Here is a 15,376-nt window from a genome sequence, read left to right on the forward strand (position 1 = left end):
ATGTCTCTCTGCACTTTATTCACTGAACACAGACCAGCTCCTGTTTCCAAATTACACTTTGTCATTAAAATGCTGCTTTTATCATCAAGATCTTTGGGCTACTTCTCATCTGAGAAAACATCAGTTATAAAGAGTATAACCAAAACACTGGGAGCATTTCAAACAAGACGAGATGCTGTGCTTTTAGATTGGAGCCCCCAGTAGAGGAGATTGCTGTGCCAACAAGGGACCAGCCTTGATGGGCCCAATGGCCTTTTCTCCTTCTCAACTTTTCTTATGTTCTCATGTTTGCTGACATTTTTATTGTATTTATGAACAGCATTCCTATCCTGTGCAGTGTGCTCTTACACTAGATAACTGACCTTGGCTCTCATTAATGCCCTCCCCTTGACTTGGGCACCTGTATTTCACCCTCACAACTACAGTATCTTGTGCTGAACTCACTGCATTGGACATTAGTGCTGAGAGTTAGTTCAACTCTCTATAAAACCAGATCAGGACAATCCTATCTGAACAATATGATAATATAGATCACATTGTGATGCACATCAGGCTGTTTATGTGTGTTTGACTGCCACAGCCTAATCAACCCCAGCTCTGTGCAGACCAACTGCAGCGGCTCTGCAGCTGTTCTCAGCCTCAGAACCTGTGGTTACTGTCTATGAGCCCGAGCAGTTCCTGCAGAGCTGAGGGAGGTTTTTGTACGGACGTGTATCACTGTGTCAACACATAGCCACTGGAGTAGTGGAAACTCTGACAGTAGTAATCTCCTACATCTTCAGCCTGGACTCCACTGATGGTTAGAGTGAAGTCAGTCCCAGATCCACTGCCACTGAAACGAGTTGGGATCCCAGACTGAAGGGTACTTGCAGCATAGATCAGGAGTTTGGGAGCTTCTCCAGGTTTCTGTTGGTACCAGGCTAGCCAGTTATTACCATGCACTGCGCTGCTGACTTTACAGCTCAGAGAGACTGTGTCTCCTGGGAGAACAGATTTCACTGCTGGAGTCTGAGTCACAGTATACTGTCCACTGGATTCTGAAAATAATAAATAATAAAATAGAAAATTAGAATAAATGAGTGAATTAAATAATGAAAATGCATTACATTTCAGCACATTTTCATTTCAACTTTTTAATTTCTCAGTTTTACTTTCAACAGTTATGTATTAAGAATTCTCTCAGAATTAGATATTTTTTTTAAGTGTTTTTCTAAATGATATTTACCCTGAGTGCAGATGACAAGTGCCCAGATGAAGATGCTGATAAAAGTCATTGTTGTTGTGGATTCTGTTGCCATGAAGGGCAGCTCTCAATCATGAAGTGTTAAACTCACAGGGCTATAAACACTCCCAGAGCACTGAAGCATGTGCTGCCAATGCAAAGTGTCTTTTCTATGCAAATTGTCTTCCTTGGCACAGCAGCCACTTCTAGCCAAGCAGTGCTTTTAACTTTAAACTCATTTTCAGCTGATGCAGTTTCTTTGACAATAGAAAGAAAAAGTTATAGCTCATAGTTTTGTTTGTGTTGAGTTTGTACAAACAGAGCTATTTCTCTCAAACAATTCTCCCTTCTCTCAAACAATTCATCTTAGCCACAGCTTTAATTATGTAGCTTTGTTACACAGTATAAATAATTATTAATTGTAAAATATTAAAATCAGAGCTGCAGGTTAACAGATCCATCATAATCTTTTTACAATCAAATCCATTCAAGAAGCAAACATTTTAATTTTACACATTGCTGATGCTGAGTGAAAAGTTTCCAGTTTTTTCCAGTGGACCCCCTGGACTGTCTCTGAGGACCCCATTTTAAGAACCACTGCTCTGGATTAAAGAGCATTATTTTATTACTCTCTCTCCCCCCTCTTGTGGTCACAGAGTGTAGTGCAGTTTGTTCTGTTTGGTGTTTTCTCATTTTAATGTTGTAAAGAGATATTCTCATGACATAAAAGACAGGCTCGGCTGATTCAACTTACCTAGAATACTTTCAAAGAGTAAAGATCAGAAAAATTCCTCTAAAAGATGTATTGGCATCTTCATGAATTCAGTTTTTTAATTGGCTGAGAGACTCTAATTGATTTATATTGTCCTTTGAGCCACTTTGTGTGATTCAATGACCTAATAAAAGTTTAGTCACCCCAGCAAGTTAAACCAGTTGCTTCCAGATTGTTTTAATACATGCACTCCTTTTCCAGTCAGCTCCATAGCGTGCAACACTCCCTGTTTCTCACAGAACAGGACAGGTATAGAAGCCTCTAACCTGTTCTTCAAATCTGAAGTACAGTAGTGGTGCTCGTATAATCAACAAAGCACCTACACTCCACACATGAATAACAAAACACCAATACATCACCACACACGCAGAACATTAACAACAATAAATAATATGTGCTTATTTATTTAGATATTTATTTATTCCTTTATTTGTTTATTTGGGTAATTATTTAGGTATATATTTATAATACATAAATGAATTAATACATACATTTTTAAATAAATAAATGTCTCTATCTATTTTTTTGTTTATGTATTTATTTTTAATTTTGGCATGGAATATCCTACATAGTTGCTGTGTGTGAGAATTAAAAACAAAAATCCAGTTGGAGCTACAAGGATATTATTAGAAATATGTGGGGAAATAGCGCCCCCTGCCGAGCTGCAGAAAGAATAGCTCACAGCACCTGGTATTCCCAGGTGATCTCCTATCCAATTACTGACCGACCGTGATTAGTTTTCGAGCTCAGACAAGACCGGGTGTTCTCAACGGAGTGTGGCCGTAAGTGAAGGAGCGCTCTGGTTTACTGTCTTTCATAGTAACTAATATTGGTATACACCAGCGATTTTCAAACCCTGGGGTATGCGTACCCCTGGGGGTACTCGAACGCTCCTCAGTGAAAAATCCTCTAATGGCAGACGACAGATTTTATTTATTTATTTATTTATTTATTTATTTATTTATTGTTAACACACTGTACAACTTTGCGACTTAAAAATGGGATTAACAATGTTGACTCTCCTTTTAAATAAAAGCACAGCCGTGCTGGTGTACGTTTCCTTTGTGCTGGGCGAGGTTTTTAACTATAAACACCCAGCCGGCTGCTGACAGCGAGTGAGCGCGGAGCGCACATGGATAAATGACATATTTAAACAGCGGGGCGGGGGTTCTGCAAGCTGGAGGCTAAAAAAAAAAATAAAAAATCATTGTATGATGTTGCTCTATGCTGACACACACTGATGTGAGTCTGCAGGAATAACTGGGGTGTGGGACAGACAGCTTACAGCAACTCTCAGAGAGGAGAGCAAGGGGAGAATCATTGTGCTTAAAATGCTGGCCTGCTAAAGGGACATTTTAACATTCTTTAATATTCACTGGCAGGGGTGGAAGTTGCAGATGTTGAGATATTAGAGTCAGTGTTTCCGAGCATGCATCACTGTGAGCAGCTCCTTCCTCCAGACACAGACCACACTGTAGTGTTTAGATGACTGGGTGTGAGGAGCCTTGTGTTAACAATGGGAGACCTGGGCTGACTGGGGAGGTAACTGCTGCCTATTTCCATTGTCATGTTACTGTACTGTTATAGTGTGGAGTAGTGGTTAGGGCTCTGGACTCTTGACCGGAGGATTGTTGGTTCAATCCCAAGTGGGGGACACTGCTGCTGTACCTTTGAGCAAGGTACTTTACCTAGATTGCTGCAGTAAAAACCCAACTGCATAAATGGGTAATTGTATGTAAAAATAAACTTATAAAATATCTTATAAGAATAGATAAGGGCATCTGCTAAGAAATAAATAATAATAATATTCTATTATGGACAGCAGTGGTGCTCTGGCTCCCTCTTGTGGTCATTATTAATATCTGCAATGTTTACCTCTCGGATGTCAAATTAATGAGTGCACTTTATTCACTTGAACACAGAGCAGCTCCTGTGTTAGCTGTCACTGAATCTCTTTATTCCATGATTTGCTGTATTGAGCTGAAGGCTCAGAGAGTGTTTCCTCTTTCCTATCAGCTGTGTGTTTTGTGTTTAATCCTCAGAGCACTCTGGATATTTACTGACACCCTCCTCCCCATTCCCAACTTGCTTTTTGCTCTTTCTTTTTGCATTAGGACTCTATAGAGTCCTTTTATGTAACTGTAACACCCGCTAGGCAGGGCTTACGCAGAATTGAAATACATAATCACATTTGGAGTCGGTCTACGCCAGATTGGTGTGTAAGACACTCGACAAATAAAACAGTTACAGGTTATTTTATTCTGAAAGCAAATCAAGGATGGGATCAGAAACACGGCCTCTTCCAATTAAAAAAGAATCTTTTATTTTATAGCAGATAAAAATAAATGGAATGTTAGCAGCAGATAAATACACAGCAGGAAACGTTCAGCACCAGAAGCACACTAAAGTGCGCGCTGCAATAAATACCTGTGAAAAATGATTGATTTAACATTGCAATCATTACAAATAAATACAAATATAAACAACGACCGCTCTGAAAACAACACACAACACAAAACACAGCAGTGCACGCAGGCAGGGGATGTGGGAGAGCTGCATGCATCATTTTCTGCTGCAGATCAATCTGTAACCCCATTCAACATCATCTCCTACTTTACCAGACAAGGAGCAGTCAAAAGCCTCACAAGACTTGACTAGCTCCTTGCTTACAGTATATCACTCTGTTACCCCAGTCTGCTCGTTGACTGACAATGTCCTGTATGGTTGACAATGAAGTCAGAATGGTTTCTTCCTCTTTCAATGCGATGCACTGGTTGTATCAGCCTGTGAAAGCATGCATTCCACACAGAGCTTCACACTGATAGTGCCAAGTCCTTGCACATACAGCAGCTTCCACAGCTAAACATCTGGGTGTGTTCCTGTCAATGCTACACTTTATAGCATGAAAACAAAACTGGTTAATTCACCATTGTGATATTTCAAACATTCTACATTTATTTAAAAACAGAGACCAAAACTTCAAACAACAGACGTGTTTCGACTCCAAAGAGCCGTCCTCAGTGTTTAAAAGAAACAAAGCAAACCCAGCCCTTAATATCGTTATTACCAATTAGTGAACATGATTAAACACAGGTTTGTTAAGCAGACAATTCATTATCACAGACATACACTTCATCAAGTAAAGTTTTCAATCAGATATCCCAACATCAATGATTGGAAAATAAGTTACAATTTGTAATCCAAACAAACCTTAATAGTTATTAATCGATTGATGAAGATGATTAGATCCAGGTATTGTTAAACAGCCAGCTCATTACCACAAACATACACTTAATGAAGTGAAATTTACAATGAATTATCTAACCATCAACGATCTGCAAATTGAAACAAGAAACAAACCCCACCCTTAATATAGTTCTTTAAATTGCACAATGGTGAATTAACAATGTGTTTGTGTGCGTACTCCATGTTTACACACTATCAACACTTTTCTGAGCATCAACGCACCAAATACAAATGAATGAAATGCTTGAACTTTCAGCGTGAGGTTTAAATTTTGTTGCATTACTGATACACTTTATAGAAATAGATTTTTATTCATTTTTATTTCACTATATTTATTTCTTTTATAATTTCAATTAGAAATATATTAAATTGCTTTGAAGACATGTAAAGAAATTAAAAGAACATCTTGTATATTAATATTTAAATACGTTAATATGTGTTTTAAACCATAGATTGTTTTAAAACTTGTAACACAATAGAAATATGTTGGATTGTAATATGCTATGTATGTATGTATGAATGCATGTATATATTTATTTATTTCCTTTAAGAGGAGTAAAGTGTCTGATTTAGTTTATTTTCAGTTTGTACTTAAGTATCAGAAAATTAACAATATTCATAGTTATCTCTTCGTTCCTGTAGATAAATCAGTAATTCTATTTTCATTTTCCTTTGAAACTAAATTAGTAAATATAAATCCAATGACAGCCCTTCAGCCTCTGCAATGTATTAGAATACATGAACAATCAAGATATTTACCAGATTAATCTTGTCTTTTATTTTGAGCCCTTGTTATTGAGCTCAGTGTGTTTGTGTGCAGTTGAGCTCCTCCACAGGCCGTGTCCCGTTTCATTGCCTTCACCCTCAGCACCGGCAGTAGGTCCCAGCTGCAGCAGTGCAGTCGCTGTGCAGTCCTGCTGAGGGAGGTTTTTGTACGGGTGTGTAGCATTGTGTGAACACATGTCTACTGCTGGGGTAGTGGTAACTCTGACAGTAGTAATCTCCTGCATCTTCAGCCTGGACTCCACTGATGGTCAGAGTGAAGTCAGTCCCAGATCCACTGCCACTGAAACGAGTTGGGATCCCAGACTGAAGGGTACTTGCCAAGTAGATCAGGAGTTTGGGAGCTTCTCCAGGTTTCTGTTGGTACCAGGCTAGGTAGTTGCCATTGCTATCACTGTACACTGCGCTGCTGACTTTACAGCTCAGAGCGACTGTGTCTCCTGGGAGAACAGATTTCACTGCTGGAGTCTGAGTCACAGTATATTGTCCACTGGATTCTGAAAATAATAAATAATAATATAGAAAATTATAATAAGCAAGTAAATTGAATTATAAAAAACACACATATTAAATGTCAAGCCTTTTTCAGTTACTCCTGTTTAATTTCAACACTTATACTGTATATTAAGAAATGTCCCACAAATAGATTTAATAAAAAGTGTTTTTCTAAATGATTCTTACCCTGAGTGCAGATGACAAGTGCCCAGATGAAGATGCTGATAAAAGTCATTGTTGTTGTGGATTCTGTTGCCATGAAGGGCAGCTCTCAATCATGAAGTGTTAAACTCACAGGGCTATAAACACTCCCAGAGCACTGAAGCATGTGCTGCCAATGCAAAGTGTCTTTTCTATGCAAATTGTCTTCCTTGGCACAGCAGCCACTTGTAGCCAAGCAGTGGTGTAAACACAGGCATGGTGCTGTGTGTTCTGACAGAGCAAGATTAGCAGTTTAGCACGGCTGGGATGGGAAGGGTCAGACTGGCAGGAGAAACATGATGTGATTGGGATTGCTGTCAGTCTGGGGTTGTGTTGTAACAGCCTGTTTTATTACTGTGTCGTTACTTCATACAATGAGTGCTGTTCTGGCTTTCTCTTTGGTAGTGTTCATAAGTACACCCTGTACAGGATTGGGTCTGATGGCTTGAATGGAAATTGCTTAAGAATACAATGAAATACTATCTTATTCACTTGAGTTTGCTGAAGGGTATTTAAGAATGTTTTAATAGAAAAATATGATGTTCAGGGAACTGTTTTACATTATGGAAATCAGTGGTGCTGTGTGTTTTGTAAAGACCAAAATAACACAACCCTACAGATTGGGTTTGATCAAGTGCCTGCTTCCCTCTTGTGGTAAGTGTTAGTAACTGCAGTCTTTGCTGTCAGGATCAGTTTAATGAAGATGCAATCCCTTGATTTAAAATGTGTGCTCCACTTTCATCAGCCTCTCACAGTAAAAGTCATTGCAGGAGAAAGTGGAGTAATATATGGGACACGGGCATGAAGGGACAGACTGTGTGAGCTGATAAAAACTCAATTAGCTGTCACTGTGTATCTCTGTTACAAGCTGTCACTGTGTATCTCTGTTCCAAGCTGTCACTGTGTATCTCTGTTCCAAGCTGTCACTGTGTATCTCTGTTTCAAGCTGTCACTGTGTATCTCTGTTCCAAGCTGTCACTGTTTATCTCTGTTCCAAGCTGTCACTGTGTATCTCTGTTTCAAGCTGTCACTGTGTATCTCTGTTTCAAGCTGTCACTGTGTGTCTCTGTTACAAGCTGTCACTGTGGATCTCTGTTGCACGCTGTCACTGTGTATCTCTGTTACAAGCTGTCACTGTGTATCTCTGTTACAAGCTGTCACTGTGTATCTCTGTTACAAGCTGTCACTGTGTATCTCTGTTACAAGCTGTCACTGTGTATCTCTGTTTCAAGCTGTCACTGTGTATCTCTGTTCCAAGCTGTCACTGTGTATCCCCTGTCACATTTTGCCACACTTTCAGGTGGCCGCTCCCCTGCCTCCAGAGCCCGCTCCTTCTCCACCCTCGCCCTGCAGTGGTGGAATGACCTTCCTACAGATGTCAGGACTGCCCAGTCCCTGACCACATTCCGGCGTCTCCTTAAGACTCACCTCATCAAACAGCACCTGTAGAACTCCTCTGTTTGTATCCTGGGACACCTCATTTAAATGTGCTTTATTTTGTTATCTGCCCCCTATTTTACTGCATTTAATCCTGTACTTCAGAATACTGTAATCTGCCAAGTGTTTAACCTGTAGTACTTTGTATTTAATCACATCCTGATGTAACTATCACTATTTAATCATATCCTGATGTAACTATCACTATTATCTGCTGTATTATTGAATTGTGGTTTGTCACACTTGTACTTTGCTTGAACAAAAGTTATTGTATTTCTTGCTCTTATTGTATTACTTGTATTGTAACACTTGAAATGTATTTGCTTACGATTGTAAGTCGCCCTGGATAAGGGCGTCTGCTAAGAAATAAATAATAATAATAATAATAATCAAGGGGAAATGAATCCAAGTGTTGAGATAATAGAGTCAGTGTTTCCCAGCATGCATCACTATGAGCAGCTCCTTCCTCCAGACACAGACCACACTGTAGTGATTAGATGACTGGGTGTGAGTAGCCTTGTGTTAACAATGGGAGACCTGGGCTGACTGGGGAGGTAACTGCTGCCTATTTCAATTGTCTTATTACTGTACTGTTATTACATTATGGACAGCAGTGGTGCTCTGGCTCCCTCTTGTGATCAGTGTGAATGATGGCAGTGTGTGCTGCTTGGCGGGGCACTGATGCCTGTTTCCAGTCTACACAAACACAGAGAGGGATTCAATCAAACACTAAGTTCACAGTTTAATAGAAGAGTGGATTAGTTCTATTTGTGTATGTGTTTTAAACTCTGCACTTGTGTTTCATTAAGTGTAATATTATGATATTTATAATACACATTTTTATTGCCTGTGTGTCGTACCTTACACTTTTCTCTATTAAATGTCATTTGCCATGTGTCTCCCCAGTTCTGAATGCTGTCTAGATCATTTTGAATGACCTTTGCTGCTGCAACAGTGTTTGCCACTCCTCCTATTTTTGTGTCGTCTGCAAATTTAACAAGTTTGCTTACTATACCAGAATCTAAATCATTAATGTAGATTAGGAAGAGCAGAGGACCTAATACTGATCCCTGTGGTACACCACTGGTTACCTCACTCCATTTTGAGGTTTCTCCTCTAATCAGTACTTTCTGTTTCTACATGTTAAGCACTCCCTAATCCATGTGCATGCATTTCCTTGAATTCCTACTGTGTTCAGTTTGGGAATTAATCTTTTCTGCGGGACTTTGTCAAAAGCTTTCTGGAAATCTAAATAAACCATGTCGTATGCTTTGCAATTATCCATTGTTGATGTTGCATTCTCAAAAAAATCAAGCAGTTAGTTAGACACGATCTCCCTTTCCTAAAACCATGCTGACTGTCTCCCAGGATACTGTTACCATATAGGTAATTTTCCATTTTGGATCTTATTATAGTTTCAATAGGTTTACATATAATAGAAGTCAGGCTTATTGGTCTGTAGTTACCTGGTTCAGTTTTCTCCCTTTTTGTGGATCGGTATTACGTTTGTAATTTTCCAGTCTGTCAGTACAACCCCTGTGTCAAGAGAATTGCATGATCTTGGTTAACGGTTTGTAAATAACTTGTTTCATTTCTTTGAGTACTATTGGGAGGATCTTATCCGGCCCAGTGGATTTGTTTATTTTAAGAGCTCCTAGTCTCTTTAACACTTCTGCCTCTGTTATGTTAAAGTTATTTAAAATACAGGTCAACATGTGGGGCATGTTGTCCGTATCCTCCTTTGTAAAAACTTGTGAAAAGTAATCATTTAATATATTTGCTATTTTTGATTTCTTCATCTATGATTTTGCCATTTGCATCTCTTAGACTTTTAACCTCCTCTTTGAATGTTCTCTTGCTGTTATAATATTGGAAAAACATCTTGGAATTGGTTTTAGCCCCCTTAGCAATGTTCATTTAAATCTATCTCTCTTGGCCATTCTAACTTCCTTTTTGACTTGTTTTTCCAGTTCCAAATAGGAGGAGTGGCAAACATTGTTGCAGAAGCAAAGGTCATTCAAAATGATCTAGACAGCATTCAGAACTGGGTAGACACATGGTAAATGATATTTAATAGAGAAAAGGTACTGCACACAGGCAATACATTTCTCCCCCCTTCCTTTCTATATTGGTTAATTGTAGGTTCATTTTTATTTTATTTTTTTTAACACCACTGAGTCCCTTGTCCCTGTGCAATCACAATGTAGAAACATAGAGAATGTATGGGAATGGTCAATAAACATCACTGCTGTTTCTCTTAAAGCATGTTAATTTATTTATAATACTAGACCCTGTCTTAATACTGTATTACATTCTGAATATGAATAGAGCTGAATTATTAATTGTAGATAATACTTAGAATACCAGATACATATTTAGCATTAAAAAGCAATACATGTGATTTATTTAACAGTCGTTTATTATTTTGTGTATCAGCCGCCACACGAAGCTGAGCGCAGTGCGGCATACTGTAATGATGCTGCAGTCAGTCTGCCCGGACTGCACCTGAACCATCTTAAAAACACGGCGCCCCTAAGAAGCTAATTTGTAAAAGTTAGTAAAGAATTGCGCTAATATAACGAAGCTAAATTTGAACTCCTAGCTGGAGCAACGAGAGAGGGCGAGAGGGCGGGGCAGAGAAGGAGGGGGAGACGCTGCTAGGCAACCGGCTCGTGAACATTCCACTCAGCTGAGCAGAGACCGTTAGGATTTAAAAATGCGAACGTTCCGAGCGGCGTTAGGCGCTTCGTTAAATTAACACACCGTTGCTGGCATTTTAATTTTGAAGATAACCATATTTTAAATACTGAAATAGCACTGTAAAAAAATACTTTACTTCAGTTCCAGACTGTTTTACAACAAATAAAAGGAAGTGCGTATTTAAAATAAGTACATGTGTTATGATATTAAGACTAAACAAATGTGCTACAGTTTGGTGTATAATTTATTTATTTATTTATTAAATGTTGTAGTATTTCTTTTTTAATATTGTATTGTTTTCACAAAATAACATCCATACATTATCAGTTCATCTGCTAGAGTAATCAAATCACAAATATTACTCGTCAGTAATTCATACATAGACACGCTGTGGTAACTTCAATTAGTTAAAATGTAAGGCTGGATTAATGTTTAACCAAATAAATAAGTAAATACATTAATAACGACATGAGACAAAAATACGTTTTGGTAGCTCATACGTAGGCCTATTTAAATTACAAAATGCGACCTGTTTTAGAAATTGATTTATATAATACCTGCCATTTAAATCTAAATTATATTTGAAACTGTTTGAAAAACACGAAGCTTCTAATAAGCTAATTTGTAAAAGTTAGTAAAGAATTGCGCTAATATAACGAAGCTAAATTTGAACTCCTAGCTGGAGCAACGAGAGAGGGCGAGAGGGTGGGGCAGAGAAGGAGGGGGAGACGCTGCTAGGCAACCGGCTCGTGAACATTCCACTCAGCTGAGCAGAGACCGTTAGGATTTAAAAATGCGAACGTTCCGAGCGGCGTTTGGTATGGAGGATAATTTGTGCCAAAATTTTAAATAAATAAATAAATAAATAAATAAATAAATAAATAAAAACGAAATAAATACATAAATAAGTAAAAACTGAAATATGTTTAACAATTTATCTATTTATTTATTTATTTCGTTATTTATTTATTTATTTATTTATTTATTTATTTATTTACTTATATATTTATTTCTTTATTTATTCTGTTTTTTATTTCGGTTTTTGTTTCGGTATTTCGTCTTTTCATTTTGGCACAATCTTTTCGAGCTACCGTCAATCATGCTCGATGGGGGGGGACAATAATTGATCGGTGATCTACTAACTTTGCCTGGTTGTAGTGCGGAGCAGTGATGGGCAGTTCGATTCTTTTTAGTGTCTCGATTCATTTGATTCATTTCGTTCATTTGATTCACTGATTCAATAACACAAAACCAAACAATGTAGACCGCATTAAGATTGTTTTCGTAGGTTTATTTGAACCGGAAAGAACGAGTCGTTCACGAACTGCACATCACAAAAGCTAGGGAGAATCTATATTTGGTTGACTGGGTTCATAAACATTAAATATAGTTTGAGAATAATAATAATAATAATAAATATTTACAATCCTAGAGATAACATAACAGTTTGAACCATTAGCATTGTTTAGCCATCAGTATTAATCTAATTTAACTTCATCTTTAAAGAAAAAAAATAGTCAATTGCATTTCTTACGTGTTTTTTTTTCTATACATTTGGAGTCACTCATTGTTTTTTACAACAGCAAAAAAGAGAGGCTCCAGCGAGTGGTATTTGTGGAACTAATCCGTGGTATTTATTCAGCACATAGCAAAACGCTGTTTGCCCAATTCCTCTTCTATCCAGTAAATCTTTGGGATTAGTCATGTGATCAATCACACGTTGAAGCACACCCATAACGGCAACATGTACATTTTATATAAACACAGTTTAAATGTGTATATATTTAGTATTTACCACAGTAAAATAACATTTAGAAAATGTATATTTAATAATGTAAAATATAATAGTCGTTTAAGAACGTCATCCGTTAGAATGTGCAATATCATCCTTAAAGGTCATTGTATCGTAGCTGATACTGCGTGTCACCTTGTGGACTAAGGGGAATCGCCGTCATTATTACATTATAAAATATTTAACCAAGGTTGTAAATCGTCATGTAATCTTTGTAATCACAAGTTATATAATTAAGCCTTGGGTACAATAACGTTACAATACCAGTAGATGTTTGTATTTGTTTATTTTGGAAATTAGGTGTATATCTCTATTATTATTATTATTATTATTATTATTATTATTATTATTATTATTTAGTAATTTGGCTGACTTTACTCAAGATGACTTAGAAGTATTAATCATAATTTGTGCAAAATAGTTAACTATAGACATGATTAATTTTGAATGTGTATAAAAAATATCAAACACACACGGGCTACAACTAGTAGTGATTCATTTTATTATTTATTTGTTTGGCAGACTTACACAAGTTTACGTACATAGTAAACTAAGAAGAACTGTAAGAAATGATGGTGCACAAACTTGTAATCTGAGTTTCTGACAGCGTGAAGCAGCTCTCTAGAAAGTTCACACCGTCTGGATCAGAGATATATAGCTATGGTCTGGAGGATGTAACTGACGCCATTTTGGCTCACACAGAGTTCGTATCATGCACTAAGTAAGTGTGAATTTGGATCCAACATGGCACATACAGTTTTCAGTTTCATAACACTCAACAAGATGAGAGACAACCCGGTTTCCTTGTTTCAACGAACAAATCAGCCAGACTCGAGAGTTAAAGAATCACTTCATGAGTTTTGATAGGCTGGTAACTCGACTCCTGTGCGACACGCAGCTTGTTCATGGGGTGAATCACTAGTGCGGAGAGGACTCCCTGGGTAAAAATATCTTGGGACGTCCAGATTTTCCCGTCCCAGTCTGGCTACCGCTGCGGACTCTTCTGCTATACTGTCGTCACTGGTACTGCGTAGAATTTGATGGTGAATTATCTGCAAGCTAGTTCTGGCACCTTCATCAATATGTTCATCAGTACATGTCAATATCTGCCCTATTCTTTCCAACAGCCAATCTACTCGACACAAAATAAAGTCGCCATTTACCGACCCACATTCAACTTGAATTAAAAGCTCCCTAATCTTTTCTAGGATAAGACTCCTATGTGTCATATTGCACACATTTGTAACGTATGGAATATTCACAGCATTGAAACTGTACAGCAACGCCGCTGCAGCCCTGACTGCACACCTCTCCGCATTATAACCAGGCAAAGAGAGGAGATCAGCGAGTCACTTACTGTCCCGCACATCGAGCAGGATTGACTGTAGCTCGAAAAGATTGTGCCAAAATGAAAAGACGAAATAAATAGACATAAAAAACGAAATAAATAAAGAAATAAAAAAACGAAATAAATAAATAAATAGATAAATTATTAAATATATTTCAGTTTCTACTTATTTATGTATTTATTTCGTTTTATATTTATTTATTTAATTATTTATTTCGAATTTTATTTATTTATTTATTTATTTTTTAAATTTTGGTACAAATTATCCTCCATACAGGAGCGGAGTGCTGAACTAAACAACATAATTGGACACTATTAAATTGGGGAGAAAAACAACAACAAACTAATTGGTGACTAATAAAAAATATATATAAAAAGAAAAGACGCAAGAATGACGTATATGAGAGATACAACATCACTGTGTTTTTGTTTTTTAATACGCAAAATATTATACCGTTTGTAATCTGGTAATTTACTTCAGTTGTTTTTATATTTCATTTACTTATGAAATGAACTATAAAAATTAATTAAATAAATAAACAGACCGCCCCCCCAAAAAAAACAAAACCACACACCCACAACACATGCACGTGCACACACACACACTCACGCACACGCACACAGACACACAGAATCACACAGACACACACAGACAGACTCAAACACACATATATAGACACACACGCACACACACACAGACAGACACACACACACACAGACAGACAGACTCACACACACACCACACGTACGCACACACACACACGCACGCACACACATGCACACAGACACACACACTCACAAACACACACACACACAGACAGAGACACACACACACACACACACAAACACACAGACTCACTGCACACACACACACACGCACTCATACTCAGACAGACACACACACACACACACGCATGCACGCACACACACACACTCACAAGCACACACACACACAGACTGACACACACGCACGCAAACACACACTCACACTGACACACACGCACGCAAACACACACACTCACACATACACACACACTCACACACACTCACACACACAGACAGACACACACACTCACACACACAGACACCATACGCACACACCCACACACACCATACGCACACAGACACACACACACACACTGACACCAATGTAAAATGAACACATTTATTCCTTTTAAAAATAAGTAAAATTGAACTGTCAGAAGTGGGATTTGAACCCACACCTCCATTCAGAGACCAGAACACACAATTCTTTGGAAAGACAGAGTCCTTGAGTCTGGCGCCTTAGACCGCTCAGCCATCCTGACAAGCTGCATTTATTACACCAGAAAACCGTGTTATTTATTTCATCACAGACTAGGGTTTATTGTATCAAGGCCC

The 15,376-nt window shown here is 37.9% G+C and overlaps 1 non-coding gene across 1 annotated transcript; it reads right to left on the reverse strand.

The window, feature by feature from the left end:
- Positions 1-15,192: 15,192 nt before the first annotated feature.
- Positions 15,193-15,303, reverse strand: trnal-caa (transfer RNA leucine (anticodon CAA)). The gene is made up of 2 exons: positions 15,266-15,303; positions 15,193-15,238 (listed from the first exon to the last, which is right to left on the reverse strand). It is a non-coding gene; the product is annotated as a tRNA-Leu (tRNA).
- Positions 15,304-15,376: the final 73 nt, after the last annotated feature.

This window comes from Acipenser ruthenus, chromosome 32 (assembly GCF_902713425.1).
Source record: "Acipenser ruthenus chromosome 32, fAciRut3.2 maternal haplotype, whole genome shotgun sequence".
NCBI classification, from domain to species: domain Eukaryota; kingdom Metazoa; phylum Chordata; class Actinopteri; order Acipenseriformes; family Acipenseridae; genus Acipenser; species Acipenser ruthenus.